The sequence below is a fragment of the Barbus barbus genome (assembly GCF_936440315.1).
Source record: "Barbus barbus genome assembly, chromosome: 9".
Lineage (NCBI taxonomy): Eukaryota > Metazoa > Chordata > Actinopteri > Cypriniformes > Cyprinidae > Barbus > Barbus barbus.
Window position 1 is genome coordinate 18,543,117 of NC_136737.1, and position 20,287 is coordinate 18,563,403.

At 39.2% G+C, this 20,287-nt stretch overlaps 1 protein-coding gene across 1 annotated transcript in view; it reads right to left on the bottom strand.

The window, feature by feature from the left end:
• The window catches only part of sh3bp4a (SH3-domain binding protein 4a), a 48,675-nt gene extending 30,821 nt beyond the window's left edge, over window positions 1-17,854 (bottom strand). The window contains exon 1 of the mRNA XM_079425144.1: window positions 17,753-17,854. The gene's annotated coding sequence lies outside the window, so the exon portion shown is untranslated. The remainder of the gene's footprint in view (window positions 1-17,752) is intronic.
• Window positions 17,855-20,287: the final 2,433 nt, after the last annotated feature.

A 20,287-nucleotide genomic window follows, 5' to 3' on the forward strand; every position in this document is an offset into this window, starting at 1 on the left:
TCAGGTCTACCTGTAGTTTTCTGTAAAATGTTTAATTGTTAAATGTAAATGAAGCGATTAAGACAACCATAAATATGAATATTGTAAACCTTACTGATGTATAATCATAAAATGTTCGCAAAATTGTGCAAACTGTTTTTTCTGCGCAAATCACACAACATTTTTTTAATTAAACGTGGGATAAAATAAATCGCTATTTCATTAGTATAATTAATATAAAATAATTAATTAATTACTTGTTAATAACGACTAACATAATTTAGTAATAAGTATAATATAATAATATTAATTAGATTTATTTATTTTGCCAATTTAATAATGTATTAAATAAAAAATATTTATATTTCATATCATTAAGAAATAATTAAATAACAAAATACTTTTATTATTATTTAAAATAAATTATGTATATTTAGTTGTATATTTTACATGAATAAATTTTTGTTTTATATTAATATTTAATAATGTAAATGTTACTAAATTATTTTTATTTAACAACTATTTACCATATAAAATAATTCATATGGATTTTTTTTTCTTATAAATCATTCAGCCCTTAACAGGAGTATGCAAATTGCATTCTCAGTGTTCGAAAATAGTGAGCATTAGCGTATGTTGTCTTCTACAGTCAGTTTATCTTTTAGGCCAACTATTATCAGGGCAGAGAAAACGTTTGAAGACAATATAGCAAAGAAAATTAGCTAACGTTAAAACTGAAAGCAGGCTAATTCAACTCAGGCTCAATTTAGTCAACAAAGAAAAACAATCTAGCCGAACTGCAAGCAACGCACTGAATTGAAGTAGAAAAACTGAAATATTTTTTCTTGTAAAAAATTCCAATAATCTTTGGTTTATTTACAACTTTGAAAAATAATTTTTTACACTGTAGTCAACCATCACAATCCATCCAGAACACACTATATATATATATATATATATATATATATATACAGAGGTGGGTAGAGTAGCCAAAAACTGTACTCAAGTAAAAGTAAAAGTACTTCTAGAAATATTTACTCAAGTAAAAGTAAAAGTAATCGTCTGAATAGTTACTTGAGTAAGAGTAAAAAAGTATTGGATAAAAAAACTACTCAAGTAGTTAGTTACTAGTTACTTTGGATCATATAGGTACTGAATATAGTCTATTTTTATTTAGATATATAGATTACATTTATGTAATGTGTATGTGTATACACACACACACACACACCGCCATTCAAAATATATATATATATATATTTTAATGTAATTTATTTCAGTGATGCAGATCAGAATTTTCATCAGCTTTTACCCCAGTCTTCAGAGTCACATAATCCTTCAGAAATCATGTTGATTTATTATCAGTGCTGCTCTTTTTAGCTTTCTATTCATCAAAGAATACTGAACAAAATGTCACAGGTTCCAAAAAATATTAAGCAGCAAAACTGTTTCCAACACTGGTAATAAATCGATATATTATAATGCTTTCTGAAGGATCATATGACTCTGAAAACTGGAGTAACAGCTGATGAAAATTCTTATTTGCATCACTGAATTAAATTATATTTTAAAGTAAATTAATTATGTATTATCCTATAACCTCTGACACCGAAACCTCTGAAAACACCTCACATGACTGCTCTGAACAGAACGAAACAAATGCATATTGACGGATCTTCTGTTCTGCAAAATGTAAACAAATGTAGCCTATATTTTTGCAAGGGTAAATATTGTAAAAATATGAATATTAATTGTGTCTGGAACAGGCCGCGCGCCGCTGCGCAGAGCTAACGCGAGTTACGCGAGTGTTCATTTCATACTCTGTGACAGCATATTTAATGTATAAATTATACATTGTATTTAATGTAAGGTACATGTACAACAAACTGGTAATGTCATAGTGGTATCGTGGCCTATACCTGTGGAACAGTAGACAGCACACGCGGTGTTCATCTAATAAAAGATCTTCATATAGCTCTAGCAAACAAGCCTTTGCAGATTTGCTTTCAACTGACTGTAGATCCAAAGCCACGTCCTCAGCGCTCTTGATGTTCATAAACTCTCTGTTATCTGAGTGAGAACCGCTTCAGAGACTGAAGGGAACTGAACAAATCATTCAAACGGATTCACGAACCGATTCACTGGTTTGATAAAGCCTTTAAACAGAATCGACTCAAAAGAATGAATCATTCGCGAACGGGCATCGTTCATTGCCCAGAGAAAAGTAGACGGCGCGTTTGGAATAAACTGAAGCATTTTTAACTTGTATTGCATTAAGATACAGTAACGAGAGGAGAGTCGCCCACAGTAACGAAGTAAAAGTACCGTTTTTTCTCTAAAAATATACTTGAGTAAGAGTAAAAGTACCCATTTTAAAATATACTCTAAAAGTATTAGTTACCCAAAAAATGTACTCAAGTAAATGTAACGAAGTAAATGTAACTCGTTACTACCCACCTCTGTATATATATATATATATATATATATATATATATATATATATATATATATATATATACTCAATAAAACCAAACACTGGCAATGTTTATGTTTGCGCACTTGGTAGAGTATTCGTAGTTTCTGGCTATATTTCTTTTGGTAATTGGACATGAGACCCCCTACAGGATGAGATTTCAGCGCTTCAGCGAGCACATGATAATTTATTTTCTGAATTTTCACTAGTGTGTGCATGTGTTTGGGAGAGAGTGAAGACCTTGGTGGGAGGAGAAAGCCTGCAGAGACTAACCAGAGCAAAACCATGGAGTCAAACCTAATTATTACAGCACACACATACACACACACACTTCTCTGGAGACCAGTGCTCACAGGAATCCAGCATCCCATCCCAACACATTCATCATTTAACATGTTCATGGAGCAATGGAATCATATTTTACATTACACACCAAATGTGGCCTGAAATTAAATCAAATCTGAAGTGCAGGATGTCTGTGTGTATTTTCTGGCGCGTGTCTGTTTGGTTACTGGGGTGGTGCCGTTTCACTTCAGAGGTCTTGCATCACTCAACCATGCAGATATTTCTCACCATTTCATGATGCAACCACTATTTGTGATAGGAAAATATCAGGTGATATAATAAAACAAATATACTTTTATTAAAACAAAGTTCCTTTGTATTTTTTTAAGATATAGTTTTAGAGTGTCTTTTGGTATGTCTATGAAATATTATTAGGTTGAGAAAAATCTAAGTGTTATTTTAAATATATAATGACTTATATTAATGGAAAATATTACTAAATACTATATTTAATATAACTATTTTACGTAACTTTAATAATTTAGTAATAATGAATTGAAAATTATTATTATTTTTGTATTTAATATTTTTTAGTAACATATATTGATAAAATATACTGATACTGATATTTTAAAATTAGCAATTTTAATATAATTATTTAATATAAATAACTTGGAAAATAATTATATGAAATACAAACAATTTAGTAATAATTACAATAAATTATTTGTAATATTTAAAATATATACTGATATTATATTTGAATAATAAAATTGATACTAAATTATTTACATTTAGCATAATGTACATAAAATAACTATATTAAATAAGTATAATAATAAATTATTTACAATATTTTAAAATTCTATATTGACATTTTTTTCCATCTTCAAATGGTTTAACAATGAATCTATATTTTTTTATTTTATTATGTTTTATTAACAAAATTGTATTAAATATAAAAACTTCAGTTATAATTAATTAAATATTTTGTGTTAATATATTGTACACACACACTTCAGTTATTTTTTTATTTTATATTCATATTTTTATATTAATATTCAATAATTATTAAATTATATATACAATTATAATAAACTATAATAAAAATTAATTATTAATTACTAAATTTGTGATATAATTATTTACCACAAAATAATACTAATAATATTAAGAATAATTTAGTAGAAATTTAATTTTTACGATTATATATGTATATATTTATTTATTAAATATTAATTATGCAAATGCAGATTATCTGTGAAAGGAAATTATCTTAACTAATAGCCACAATGACACACAAAAAAGGATAAAATGATAAGATTCATCAAAATCGTGCAGCAACAGGAACACGAAGTGACAAAGGTAATGAATTGGCCATCTGCACTTCTAGATATCAGGCATTTCGAAATCCACAACAGTCAAGCACAAATTTGGACATTTAAACTCTGCAGGGTGTATCAGGGCGGCCCTGATGAGAAAGTCAAAAATAAGTTCAGTTTATCAGTCTAGCATTAATGAAACTCAAGTCGACACTTCAATCTCTCAGTCATTCGGATAGAACCAAATGCCCAATTGGCTAAATTCCAGAACACCGACAGCCAATCAGATCCCTCGTCTCCGATATCAGACAGCCTGCATCTCAAATGCATGTATTGCCTCTGCATTCAGTCAAAGTCTTTCTCAGATGCCAATACATCCCTTCTGGCTAGAAAACGGATGGAAGCGCAAAGGACAAGGACAAGATTTCTCGATTAAATGAAAATCATTTTGAAATCGACTAAGTTGAGCACTCAGAGGAATTTCTTCATCTCTGACATTCAGAGTTGGTTTGCTGTGGCTGTATGTATGAAACACTTCATTAAATGAGGCTTAAACGCATGCTTGTTCTGGTCAGACATTCATTCAACAGCAAAAGCTTTCATTAACTAAATGCAGTATTATCAAAGCCCAAAAAGAACATTAGATTGTTTTTCTCTTTACAAAAGTGTGAAAGAACTAATGTATTTGATTACGACAGTCTCCTAAATTAGGTTTAAGGGGAAATCTCTCAAAACCTAACCAGAAATTCATATTGACATTTTTTTAAATAATAAAAAAATATTTAATATAATTCAAATAAATTATTTGTGTATTCACATATATAATATAATTGCAATAAATAATAAAAATAAATATTTAGTTATAAATATTTAGATTGCTATTTGTTATTTATTTATATGTTTTACATTAATATTAAATAATACAAATATTACACAATTATTTTTAACAATAATAATATGTTAAATTGTTCCAAATAATAATAATAACAACAACAACATTTTAAATATACTTATTTTATTTATTAGATAATGCAGGTGAATATAATTAACATGTAAAATGTATAATATATATGTTAATATAATATATTAACTAATTAAACGTTTTAGCATTTTTTATTTATAGATTTAATATACTTAGTTTAGCGATAAAGACGCAGATTATTTGTGATATTAAATTAGAGTAACTATAATAGCCACAAAAATAGAAAAGCATAAATTATAAGATTCAAAAGCACATAAATAAGTGGGTAGTACTTAATGAAAATTTTTTTTTAAAACTGTCACGGTACGCCTCGGGAGGGGCGTGAAAAGATGGGATCAGGGTCCAAGTGCAGGTAAGGTGCTTTTAATAAGAAACAAAAAGGCCAACACGGCACAAAAAACAAAACATAAAAGGACTGGGACACAAAAACGGCAACGACGTGCGTGTATCCCAGCCCAAAGCAAACACTCGAAACAAAACACTGCAACACATCTACACACACCAAATATCAAATAATGCAACCAGACAGAGTGGTAGGAGAGGGGAGATTATATAGTCCGTGGCGATGGGGAACAGCTGCGGGTGTAATGAGCGTGACAGGTGTGTGTAATGTGACAGGTGTACGTGATGTGGCAGGTGTACGTGATTACGTGAGGTGAGTCCGGGAGGAAGGGAGATGGTGACCTCTGGTGGCGACAGGGAGAAGCGCAGGGCCCGGACTCGTGACATGACCCCTCCTTTAAGGAACGGCTTCCAGACGTTCCACCAAACCCCCCCAAAAGTCCAGAGGGAGGTGGAACAGGGGGAGGGATGGTGGGCCAGGCCCGTGTAATGGAAGGGAACCTGGGCTCTGAGGCAGCGCCGGCGGGATGGAGACCCAGGGCAGAACCGGCGGACACCACCGCGGTGAGTGTGGAGCTGCCACCCTGGAGCGGGCAATGGTGGGCTCCACCGCTTCGGGGGGCACATCAGGGTGAGGAACATCAGCGGACACCGCCGCCTCGAGGGAACTGGGAGCGGACGCAGCCACCTTGGGAGGCTCGTGAGCGGACACCGCCGCTTCGAGAAGGCATGAAGTGAGCTCCACGGCCTCGGGAGCCTCGTGAGCGAACACCGCTCTCTCGGGGGCTTCGTGAGCGAACACCGCTCTCTCGGGAGGAATGTGGGCGGGCACCGCTGTCTCGGAGGCTTCGTGAGCGAACACCGCTCTCTCGGGAGCCTCGTGAGCGAACACCGCTCTCTCGGGAGCCTCGTGAGCAAACACCGCTCTCTCGGGAGCCTCGTGAGCGAACACCGCTCTCTCGGAGGCTTCGTGAGCGAACACCGCTCTCTCGGGAGGAACGTGGGCAGGCACCGCTGTCTCGGGAGTCTCGTGAGCGAACACCGCTCTCTCGAGGGCTTCGTGAGCGAACACCGCTGTCTCGGGAGCCTCGTGAGCGAAAACTGCTGTCTCGGGAGCTTTGTGAGCGAGCACAGCTGTCTCGGGAGGAACGTGAGCGGTCACCATCGTCTCGGGAGCTTCGTGAGCGAACACCGCTCTCTCTTGGGCTTCGTGAGCGAACACCGCTCTCTCTTGGGCTTCGTGAGCGAGCACCGCTCTTTCAGGAGCCTCGTGAGCGGTCACCATCGCCTCGGGAGCTTCGTGAGCGAACACCGCTGTCTCGGGAGCCTCGTGAGCGAAAACTGCTGTCTCGGGAGCTTTGTGAGCGAGCACAGCTGTCTCGGGAGGAACGTGAGCGGTCACCATCGTCTCGGGGGCTTCGTGAGCGAACACCGCTCTCTCTTGGGCTTCGTGAGCTCTCTCTTGGGCTTCGTGAGCTTCGTGAGCGAACACCGCTCTCTCGGGAGCCTCGTGAGCGAACACCGCTCTCTCGGGAGCCTCGTGAGCGAACACCGCTCTCTCTTGGGCTTCGTGAGCGAGCACCGCTCTTTCAGGAGCCTCGTGAGCGGTCACCATCGCCTCGGGAGCTTCGTGAGCGAACACCGCTGTTTCGGGAGGAACGTGAGCGGTCAGCGCCGCTCGCACCGACTTCATCGGGTGTTCCCGCACGCTGCGCATCAGCCCAGGACGCTCCGGAAGCGGGCACGAGGCACTGGGCGCGGCCGTCGCCGCCCCCCGGATCGCCGCCTCGGAAGCACTGTCAATATCAAATAATGCAACCAGACAGAGTGGTAGGAGAGGGGAGATTATATAGTCCGTGGCGATGGGGAACAGCTGCGGGTGTAATGAGCGTGACAGGTGTGTGTAATGTGACAGGTGTACGTGATGTGGCAGGTGTACGTGATTACGTGAGGTGAGTCCGGGAGGAAGGGAGATGGTGACCTCTGGTGGCGACAGGGAGAAGCGCAGGGCCCGGACTCGTGACATGACCCCTCCTTTAAGGAACGGCTTCCAGACGTTCCACCAAACCCCCCCAAAAGTCCAGAGGGAGGTGGAACAGGGGGAGGGATGGTGGGCCAGGCCCGTGTAATGGAAGGGAACCTGGGCTCTGAGGCAGCGCCGGCGGGATGGAGACCCAGGGCAGAACCGGCGGACACCACCGCGGTGAGTGTGGAGCTGCCACCCTGGAGCGGGCAATGGTGGGCTCCACCGCTTCGGGGGGCACATCAGGGTGAGGAACATCAGCGGACACCGCCGCCTCGAGGGAACTGGGAGCGGACGCAGCCACCTTGGGAGGCTCGTGAGCGGACACCGCCGCTTCGAGAAGGCATGAAGTGAGCTCCACGGCCTCGGGAGCCTCGTGAGCGAACACCGCTCTCTCGGGGGCTTCGTGAGCGAACACCGCTCTCTCGGGAGGAATGTGGGCGGGCACCGCTGTCTCGGAGGCTTCGTGAGCGAACACCGCTCTCTCGGGAGCCTCGTGAGCGAACACTGCTCTCTCGGGGGCTTTGTGAGCGAACACCGCTCTCTCGGGGGCTTCGTGAGCGAACACCGCTCTCTCGGGGGCTTCGTGAGCAAACACCGCTCTCTCGGGAGCCTCGTGAGCAAACACCGCTCTCTCGGGAGCCTCGTGAGCAAACACCGCTCTCTCGGGAGCCTCGTGAGCGAACACCGCTCTCTCGGAGGCTTCGTGAGCGAACACCGCTCTCTCGGGAGGAACGTGGGCAGGCACCGCTGTCTCGGGAGTCTCGTGAGCGAACACCGCTCTCTCGAGGGCTTCGTGAGCGAACACCGCTGTCTCGGGAGGAACGTGAGCGGTCAGCGCCGCTCGCACCGACTTCATCGGGTGTTCCCGCACGCTGCGCATCAGCCCAGGACGCTCCGGAAGCGGGCACGAGGCACTGGGCGCGGCCGTCGCCGCCCCCCGGATCGCCGCCTCGGAAGCACTGTCAATATCAAATAATGCAACCAGACAGAGTGGTAGGAGAGGGGAGATTATATAGTCCGTGGCGATGGGGAACAGCTGCGGGTGTAATGAGCGTGACAGGTGTGTGTAATGTGACAGGTGTACGTGATGTGGCAGGTGTACGTGATTACGTGAGGTGAGTCCGGGAGGAAGGGAGATGGTGACCTCTGGTGGCGACAGGGAGAAGCGCAGGGCCCGGACTCGTGACATGACCCCTCCTTTAAGGAACGGCTTCCAGACGTTCCACCAAACCCCCCCAAAAGTCCAGAGGGAGGTGGAACAGGGGGAGGGATGGTGGGCCAGGCCCGTGTAATGGAAGGGAACCTGGGCTCTGAGGCAGCGCCGGCGGGATGGAGACCCAGGGCAGAACTGGCGGACACCACCGCGGTGAGTGTGGAGCTGCCACCCTGGAGCGGGCAATGGTGGGCTCCACCGCTTCGGGGGGCACATCAGGGTGAGGAACATCAGCGGACACCGCCGCCTCGAGGGAACTGGGAGCGGACGCAGCCACCTTGGGAGGCTCGTGAGCGGACACCGCCGCTTCGAGAAGGCATGAAGTGAGCTCCACGGCCTCGGGAGCCTCGTGAGCGAACACCGCTCTCTCGGGGGCTTCGTGAGCGAACACCGCTCTCTCGGGAGGAATGTGGGCGGGCACCGCTGTCTCGGAGGCTTCGTGAGCGAACACCGCTCTCTCGGGAGCCTCGTGAGCGAACACTGCTCTCTCGGGGGCTTCGTGAGCGAACACCGCTCTCTCGGGGGCTTCGTGAGCAAACACCGCTCTCTCGGGAGCCTCGTGAGCAAACACCGCTCTCTCGGGAGCCTCGTGAGCAAACACCCTCGTGAGCAAACACCGCTCTCTCGGGAGCCTCGTGAGCAAACACCGCTCTCTCGGGAGCCTCGTGAGCGAACACCGCTCTCTCGGAGGCTTCGTGAGCGAACACCGCTCTCTCGGGAGGAACGTGGGCAGGCACCGCTGTCTCGGGAGTCTCGTGAGCGAACACCGCTCTCTCGAGGGCTTCGTGAGCGAACACCGCTGTCTCGGGAGGAACGTGAGCGGTCAGCGCCGCTCGCACCGACTTCATCGGGTGTTCCCGCACGCTGCGCATCAGCCCAGGACGCTCCGGAAGCGGGCACGAGGCACTGGGCGCGGCCGTCGCCGCCCCCCGGATCGCCGCCTCGGAAGCACTGTCAATGGGCTCCGCAGCTAACTCCAACCTGAAGGCTGAGCCGCTCACCTGCAGAGCCAGGTTGATGTAGACTCCCCGGGGCCCCAGTATGGTACCAGGGACTTGAAGGGCTCAGGCATAATCCTCCATGCTCCGGTCTCCCTGGCGGATGTGGAGGAACCTCCCTGCTGGACCCATCTTTGCTGGTTGCATTCTGTCACGGTACGCCTCGGGAGGGGCGTGAAAAGATGGGATCAGGGTCCAAGTGCAGGTAAGGTGCTTTTAATAAGAAACAAAAAGGCCAACACTGCACAAAAAACAAAACATAAAAACACTGGGACACAAAAACGGCAATGAGGTGCGTGTATCCCAGCCCAGAGCAAACACTCGAAAACAAAACACTGCAACACATCTACACACACCAAATATCAAATAATGCAACCAGACAGAGTGGTAGGAGAGGGGAAATTATATAGTCCGTGGCGATGGGGAACAGCTGCGGGTGTAATGAGCACGACAGGTGTGTGTAATGTGACAGGTGTACGTGATGTGGCAGGTGTACGTGATTACGTGAGGTGAGTCCGGGAGGAAGGGAGATGGTGACCTATGGTGGCGACAGGGAGAAGCGCAGGGCCCGGACTCGTGACAAAAACAGGATTAAGCACAAATGTCTCAAAACTTGTCCAGAACATCTCAACTGACAGAACACAAAACTACAAGAAATTATATTTTACATACAAATTTTTTTTAAAAACAATCAAATGATTTGGGAAGGGTCATGCATTCGCCTGGACGGCTCTGTTTACAGCAACAGGAAGTGGTCAAACTATGAGGGGAAGTGCTGTGGAGAGACTGAGAGAGTAAAGGAGAAACAGTGAGAGAGGAAAAGAGAAAAAGAAAGAGAGGAAATGCTTTGCTGATGAGTAGCTCGCGTCCCTCCCGTCTCCTCCTCCTGCTGTTCGGTGGATCTCAAGCCCTCCAGCTGGAAATCGGCTGCTACAGACTGGAATTTAATATCATTCCTCAGCTGATAGAACATAAAAAGCACAAGAATCTCACTCATAACCCTGAGCTTCCTCTGGGCCAAATACAGGAAGCAGAAACATTAAAAAATGCAGACAAACTACAGATGGCAAGCACATGTCAGTGAATGAATGTTCATGACATGAATCTATGGCAGGGATAGGCAACTTCGGTCCTGGAGGGCCAGTGTCCTGCAGAGTTTAGCTCCAACCCTAATCAAACACACCTGCCTGTAACTTTCTAGTAATCTTGAAGACATTGATTAGCTTCTTCAGGTGTGTTTGATTAGGGTTGGAGCTAAACTCTGCAGGACACCGGCCCTCCAGGACCGAAGTTGCCTATCCTTGATCTATGGTGAAGATGCTCCTATTTTACATGTAACAAACACATAACCAAATCTGTCACATTTCATCCCAAACAATTTAAATGTATATCACTTTTAATATAATAACTTTTTTAAATTATATATATTAGTATTTAATAGTGCTGGACAATGATTAATCACATCCAAAATAAAAGTTTTTGTGTACATAATATGTGTGTGCACTGTGTATATTTATTATGTATATATAAATACACATATTTAAGAAAAATATATTATGTTTATATATTAAATATAGTTGTATAATATAAATTACATTAATATAAATTAATACAAGCAAATATTTTCAAAAAAATATACTGTATGTGTGTGTCTTTATATATACATAATAAATATACACAGCACACACACATACATTATATAAACAAAAACTTTTATTTTGGATGCGATTAATCGTTGCCCAGCACTAGTATGCAATATATAACCTTTTAACTTAAGAAAATTTAAATCTATTTCTTTGGATTATCTTTGCACTATTTTAATGACAGTTGTGCATGTTTTCCACAAATGCTTATAAAATAAAATAAAATTAAATTAAATTCTCTTCAAGTGCAGGTTGCCATGCGATTCTTATAATTTTATAGAATTAAATATTGTATGCATTATATAATTTTTTTACTTTCACACTGTATAAAGTTCACAGACCCAATGTTGAAAACCTAAGAAAATATCATTAATATATACCTATACATACATATATATATATATATATATATATATATATATTATATATATATATTCATATTCATGTTAGTTAATACATTAACTAGTGCTAACAAATGACACATTGTAAAGTGTTACCATATACAATTCAACTTAAATCAATATTCAAAAATGTCATTAAAAGTTCACAGACCCTTGGTTGAAGGCCTAAGAATTAAAATAATATCTATAAAATATCTATCATTTTTTTTACTTCTTTATTATACATTATTTGATAATCAGCACAAATTATACATATAAAACACAATACATATTTCACAATTTAAAATCGCAATTTAACCTGAAATAAATTAATATTAGCAAATATCATGAAAAAAATTCACAGTTGGTTGAAAACCTAGGATTTTAAATATTTTACCCAAAATTATAATGAGAATTTTAGCGGAAAGCATGTTCAGTTGTCTTGAAAATAAATAAATACATTTTTTTTTTTTTTCAGCTAAATATAATTTATTTAATTTGATATTATCAAAAAAAAAAACCTGTTCTCAACTCGTTTCATGCTTCAACTTAGGGGTGGGCGATATGGGAAGAAGTGAAGTGACATACTGCCAAGTATGGTGACCCATACTCGGAATTCGTGCTCTGCATTTAACCCATCCATAGTGCACACACACAGCAGTGAACACACACACACACACCGTGAACACACACCCGGAGCAGTGGGCAGCCATTTATGCTGCGGCGCCCGGGGAGCAGTTGGGGGTTCGGTGCCTTGCTCAAGGGCACCTCAGTCGTGGTATTGAGGGTGGAGAGAGCGCTGTACATTCACTCCCCCCACCTACAATTCCTGCCGGCCCGAGACTCGAACCCGCAACCTTTGGATTACGAGTCCGACTCTCTAACCGTTAGGCCACGACTTGGGAAAAATATCATATCACGATTTTTTTTAGAAATATCATGATTCACGATTTTATCACGATTCTTTGTCATGTTAGTTTTACTATTTTTGGTTTTACAAGTTGTCTGAGCATTACAGCCAAACTAGAAAGACACAGCCTTTCAAGGTAACAAAAAAAAAAAAAAAAAAGACATATTTAGGCCAAAGTGGGCGAAGATAAAAATCTTTGTCATTATTTTATCTTTCTTATTAAAAAATAAGAACAAAGATGCAAATTACAAATACACATAATATACAAATAAAACAAACAGTGCTTTATTTTCAGGTACAAAAGGTGTATTTAGCAGAGCATTCAATGAAATTGAATGAACAAATATAAAAATAAAACACTACATAGACTGATTCCTAAAGCAACTGTATTAAAGTTTTTCAGTCAAGAATAGTGAGTGATTTTTCTCTTTGCGTTTTGTTAACATTAAATGAATAGTTCCCCAAAAAATAAATATTCTGTCATCTGTCTGTCAGTTCTGTCATATAATGTTTTATTTTTATACCATTTACTCAAGTTGTTTTAAACCTGAATGAGTTTCTTTCTTCTGCTGAACATAAATGCTATTTTGAAGAAGGTGGAAAACCAAACAGTTGCTGGTCCACAGTGACTTCCACAGGATTTTTCTTTCCTGCTGTCAAAGTCAATGCAGACCAGCAACTGTTTGGTTACCCTCATTCTTCAAAATGTCTTATTTTGGGTTCAGCAAAGAACACAAGAAATTAATAGAAGTTTGGGACAACATGTGAGTGAGTAAATAATGACAGGAATTAAATTTTAGGGTGAACTATCCCTTTAATGACAGTCGACAGCATGTTTAGTGTCCTGTCCCTTTAAGAGTTGTACGCATCTAATATACAGGCACGCATCTGTTTCTCTCTTAACTATTTACTTTAATTTTAGAGATAACCAACTGAGTCTGTATGTAAAACCTTGTGTGTTTTGACAGTATTATCGCAAAATATAAGGTAGTCGAGTAATCAGGCGCTGTTAGACAGGCTTTTTAGTGCGCGTGCTTCAGGTGTATGCGCTCAGATAAAGCGCACATCAGACCAGCGCGCGAATTAAACATTTAACCAGCAAGGCTTGTGTGCAAATAATGTACTTTTGCGATCGCGAATAAGTGCAGTGTCCTGTCAGAGTAACTCTACTGCTGTATGTCGTGTTGTGCAGTATATAGAGACGGAGGAGCCAGAACTGTATTTGACATCATGTGTGCTGTAGCACGATACTACGATATTTCTTAAAAACCAGATCGTGGAGACATTTTTATCGTCCACGATCAAAAATCGTCATATCGCACACCCCTACTTCAACTTGAACTAAAATTTACCAAGATTTACCAAGGCTAGTTTATATATAAATAGGCTACATCTGCGGCCGATGAATCATCAGCAATCAGAGGGTTAGACAACAGGCTTAAATTCGAGCCCCAGACTGTTGAGCGAACAAACCGCCCAGGTCTTGGTCATGATCCCAGCTAAAGACACCCACTGATACCATCAACAATATACTCCCTCATCCCGACGCACAGAAAAGCAAAAGAGAGTATATAATTCTAGGTTCTTCAGAGTAGTACTTACTCTAAGTTAAACTGAAACCAGCGGCTTTCTTTAAATATAGTATCATAACGCAAACCGTCTATAACTGTCATTCATATTGGAAGAGCTACGGGAATGGAAAGGCCACTTGGATGCGAACTGAACTAGATCAGGCCTGCTTGCCTCAGGATAAATGCTGTAAAAGCCACAATTTACTTACAGTGTAATCTCTCCTGATGGCCAACTCTGAAATATTAAATCCTTGTAAAACGATCTGCCATTTTATGCCCTGGCTTTTTTTTTTTCCACAGTCGACTGCCATCTGACTGGAGGGGGATTTTAACACTGCTGTTCTAAGCTGGACTAACATGGCTTTATGTACAGTAGGCAAGACATGTATAATAGAAAGAGTGATTTTTATTTTTTGCTGATGGGCACTTCTGTGAAGAAAGTGTTTGGGCTTTGATACAAGTTCAGCTGTATGGACAACATGCTGTAGTTTATTCTATTCACTTTTGGAGTTTTACGGTTCGGACAATTTTGGACAAATGTGTCTCACAAGACAGCATTTAAGACATGTTGTCTTTTTAGTTATTTTATTGTGATTTTATAGTTGTGTATATGTTTTTTTCATTACTTTTAACATTTTTAGTGCCGATTCTTAAATTAGTGCCGATTCTTAAATTTATAATTTTTTCTTCGTCCAATTAAGATGGACGATTTTGGACAAAGCACATTGTTTTCTCTTTCTGAACAACACGAGCCAGAATGTGGGACATCATTTATTTTAGTTATGTTATTTATTTTTTTATTTATTTTTATTTTTGGTATTAACGTGCTATGCTAAAGGTTATGTTAAAGTACTTTGGTACTTTTTTTTTTTTACGATATGGACACTTTTAGACAATGTGTCTCATCTGAGATGTTGTCGTTTATTGTAGTTATTTTATTGTGGTTTTACGGTTTGTGTATATATTTTTTTATTTACTTCTAAATTTTTTAATGGCGATTCTTAAATTAGCATGACTTTAAAGGTTGTTATTTAATTTCTCACTTTTTTGCTGTCCAATTCAGATGGACGATTTTGCACTTTTTTTGTTTCTGAATAACATGAGACAGAATGTGTGACAATTTATTTTAGTTATGTTATATATTTTTTAGTTTTGGTATTAGCGTTCTGTGCTAAAGGTTATGTTAAAGATTATCATTCAATTTATTGCTTTTCAAAAAATGGAGACTACACCTGTATACATTTCAGACTGGTTATTATATATTATTTATTTATTTTTTGTGGTTTTACAAATTTTGATATATACTTTTTACTTCACTTTTGGTATTTTAAGTGGTAATTAAATTTGCGAAAGGTTGTGTTAAAGGTTTGCTTTTAGAACGAACACATTCAGTCGCACAATTTTGGACAATGCATCTTGCGGGGTTTTTTTCTGGACAACACAAAAAACAGTCGGTGAAATGTCATTAATTTTAGTTATTTTATATTATATGTATACTGTAGCCATACACATTTCAGACAGACAACTTTTGGATTTTGGAGTTGCATTTTTGTTTAGTTTTTTCCATAATGAAACAGAATTTTTGATGTTGTGTGTTTTACACTTTTTCTTTACTTTTTTTAGTTAAACTTGCATGCTGTGCTAAAAATTGAGCTAAGGATGAATCTTTACAACTATCACTTTTAAAGAATGAATACTACAGCTTTACACACTTTAGATGGATTATTTTGGATGTTACATGACATGACTTACTTTTTTATTTTTATTTATTTATTTTGTTAATGATGTGTCGAGTTAAAAACAATACAACTCCTTTTTGAAAGCAAGTCCTCTTCTCACGCAAACAATCTTTAAGACATATGTCTAATCGGGATCAGGTGACTCTGAACAATGCAAATATACACAGCTTCTTTAAGCTCGATTAGTATTTATTGGTCAATTTCGAGAGAAACTAATTTCGACTCAGTTTGTAAAAACATACATATTTAGATTACGTTTACAATGTTTTCTAAACATAACTAGATACACCTCTTGTTATGAGATACCAACATTATCAAACTCCATCATGTTATCCTTGTGTGTATCATACAAAAGCTATTACATTGTTGTAACAATGTTAGAAACTTACATTGTTATAAATTAGCACATACAAGGTTAGTAAGTTATTACAATCAGACTAGACTCATGTATAACTTTTAAATTCTCAAGGCTATTCTTGACATATTGTAGCAAAGCTTTGTAAGAAACTCCATTGTAAGATTGCTACTCTACAAGTATCTTTTGTTTGTTTTCACAAACCAAAGAGCAAGTCCATTTCAAATAAGACAATTTATTCTTTGGTTATCGACAGCAGATTGTCAACATAGTTAACTTGTATTGGATCTGGAACTGTTGTGACGTAACTTTTCAAGCTTTTGAGATGTTTCCTGACTCAACAAATACAGTTTCACTACAAACAAGCTTATGAAAAGAAGATACACACAAACGCACACACGCGCACACACACACCCACCCATACCAATCTAAAGTAGCAGCAGCCATTTGTTCTGCAAACCATGAATATTTAATACACCACGTAACTTGAAAATAAATAGTTAATATAAGAGGGGGAGCTGAGGTCTTGTAGAAAAACGATGCTAAGTTATGCCACAGGTCAGTCCTGTTCCATTCAAAGTCTGAAAGGAATGTGGGAAAGGGAGGGAGGAAAAGGAGAGGGGATAGACGGCTGGAAATGGGAGCCGAGAGGGAGGGGGAATGTATAGGATGTCCTCACCATTAGAAATGACCAACGGGGTGGTCATGACTGTCAAACACTGATAACCACGGTAACAAATAACCAACTGTCAAGCGAGAACAAGTTGTTCCTAGTGAAACTGTACCATGGTAATCATAATTTTAATAGATTAGTAACTAAAATGAACTATTGTAACCAAATTTACCACATAAAAATGAGTAGAAACAGTTTGCACTAAGAAACAGCTAAACAAATTACAAAGAAACAGCAAGTAACACTGAATTCAATGTACAGTTTTAGGAATAGTGAAATAGTATTTTCTTGTAAAAAAAAATTACTTGTTTTAATCACATCTTTGAGAAATCATATTTACAGTAGGCTACATATTAATAATTTTTCAGTAGTAGCAACTGCAGTTATTATGGGAGGCTATCTTGGCATAAACATATATATTTATAATGTTTTTTGGCAACTTAAAATACATGTTTGAAGAAACCAATGTAAATTTTCAAAAAATACATCTATTTTATGTAGTGTTTATAAGGGAAATTTTGGGAACGTCCAAATCAGATCTAAGTATTATGAGTTCATTCAATCATCAATCATCACATATTTTTTTAATTCTAAAAACATTTATACGATTTTTAATGTATATATAATTCATGTCGCTTTAAGAATCTGCTCATTAAAGTTTATGCATTTAAATTGAATAAACCTGAAATATATTCAACTTCAGGTTCGTAAGAGCAGCTGAAATGTTCCAAGAAACGCATGTTCAAAACACAGAGCCCTGAGACAGTAACACAAACATTTCTGATCTTTCAAAATATAATCAATTCAAAAGCAGCCAAGAGGATTAACAGGCACAAAAGCGCAACGATGGCATACACTCACCTCTGCGTTCCTGTTATGTTTATCCAAAGCAGCGCGCAGTTGTAGCGTTGAGTTGGTCACTTCACTTTGTGCTCCTTTGTGGCTCTTGGGCAAACGCTTCTCGCATCACATCTGGGCGGGGCCGGAGCGCCGGTGATGTCACGGAGAGGGGCGGGGATTCGGAGACGATTGGGCGGAGACTGAAATCCGGTGGTTCGCCATCTGTCACCGCGGGCCCTCAAGGAAAATCACTTTTCCCCTGGCGTCTAGAGTTTGCCTGATCAATTATTAATTTCACTGAGTGATGATGCGGATGATATTCATTCTGTCCCCTACATCAAGCTTTCCATGACTTTCATACTTTTACTCCCAAGAACAGACTGAAAATATGATACGCTACATCACTTCTAATATAATGTAACATTAAATAGAAAACATATTAATAACTAATTTTAGTGGGTTTGGATTTTTTTAATTATTATTATTATTATTTAAAAGTAAGAAATGGAATTAACAAATCGAATGATTTACATGTTTCAAAATTAAAATTATTTTGTGAGGCATACAGTCAAAATATCAAGGTGGTATAATGATACAGACATTTGTAAGAAATAAAAGTGCTTTAAAACATTTAAAATATTGACTAAATAAAGGCTGAAATCTTTGAAAAATGTTTAGTTTGGCATGTTTTTTAACAAAGAATTGGAAAAGGCAAAACAGGTTAAAGCATTATAAATATGTCCCTTTTTCTGTCTCTTATTTCTTATAGTAAGTGATAGTGGTCAAAGGTTTACCTGTTAGCATTGTGCACTTCTCCTAGTGATGTGCCAGCCAAGCAAGTGCCAATGATGAATAGAAATGCTAACAGATAACTCCTTGCAAGTGGTATAGACTGTATCCAAAATTACATACTTCCCCTATATAGTAGGCAAAAAACAGTATGTTAACATAGTAAGTCCGAATTTACAATATTCATAAATATTTGGCAAAATTTATTCAGATGACTGAGAAAATTCTTAAGTACACATCCAATGGACAATTTACTATCCCAAGAGGCCACCAGAGAGGATTGCAAAGCAGTGAAGTGACGCAATTGACGCTGGTACAGTAGATCACATCATGGCAATGTCAACATGTAGTAAGTCCGAATTACATTCGTATACAGACATTACAGAACATACAGTTTTAATGCTTTCTAAGTAATTGACTGTTCACAAAGAGCTTGATTGACAGACGATCTGACCAATCATAACGCTGAATCCACCATCTTGCCTACAAACAAATCAGAGAGGAGAATAGTTTAACTTCGGTGGACTTAAACTTGAACAATGTTGCATATTGATGTCTTTCCAAGGCTGAAATAAAATATGTTCTTATGTCCATTTATGTTTATTTCGTGCTTTGTTAATATGAAAAGATGAATGGTTTACGTGTAACTTGAACAGGCATTATAGGGATCTGTCACAGCACATTAAAAAGCCACAAAACTGTATTTATTGCTGGAATTTCTTAAAAAATGAAGTAACCTGCTCTGTCTTGTCTGTCGGCATGTCGTCAGTTTCCTCTTTGCTCCGCGATGTATTTTTTACTGCATGAGAAAATGATGTGTTGCGTGAGAGTGGCATGGCTTGTCAGACATAGCAACAGTAACTAAGAAGAGCGGGTTTTTGCAAAGAATCAATTACTTATCCAAAAGAAGTAACTACTCAGAGAGTATGTGATTTCAGATGCAGCCATCGAGTATTTTGTTGTCATGTGACTATGAACAGGGAGTTATCTAACACAATTCCTGCATCCTAATATGCATAGTAGGCAATAAACAGTAGCTATATAATGCTGCATTCATGCCATATTGTAATTACTGTCATTTCAAAATGACAGAAGCAGCAAATAAACTAAATAAAACTATTAGACATTGATGTTCTTTGTTCAGACGAGTTGAGTTGCACGTTGATTTGACAGACACCCGTCGTTATACATGAAGAGATACTACACAGTTCGTTAGTCTTCTTGACATCGTGTCAAAGTTTGAGGAAAGGAGTTCACCCTCAGAGGGCTGTGTTTGAAAGGAAATAAAACCAAAAACAAACACGCAAAAATACACTATCATTCAGGTTTAAAGGCTGTGTGGAATTAGCATACAGCCATGCAAGCAGAAAGCTCATTATTTGGGAAGTTCTCCTGTGCAAATCCTTTTGTTGACATTTGTACGGGATCCGCAAAGGCCTGTTTACACTTACTCTGTATTTTAGCCTGAGGTGAAAATGGATGAAATGAAAAATATGACATGCCAAATAGATTTGTATAATACCTTCCACATAAGCTTTATGTCAACTCCATAATGTAGATGCAGAATAAATATAGCTATAACAGTATAAACGGTTGCGTCTTATACAATATTTAGAGAAGTACTCGCACGTAAATTACTAAAACTGGTCATTTACGTGTGAGTACCTCAAGTTCCTTAATGATTTAATAGAGCATCTTTTAGAGGATTTTTACCATAGTACATGTCTAAAACGACACAGTTTATGTCCAAAAAAAAAATAAATGTTA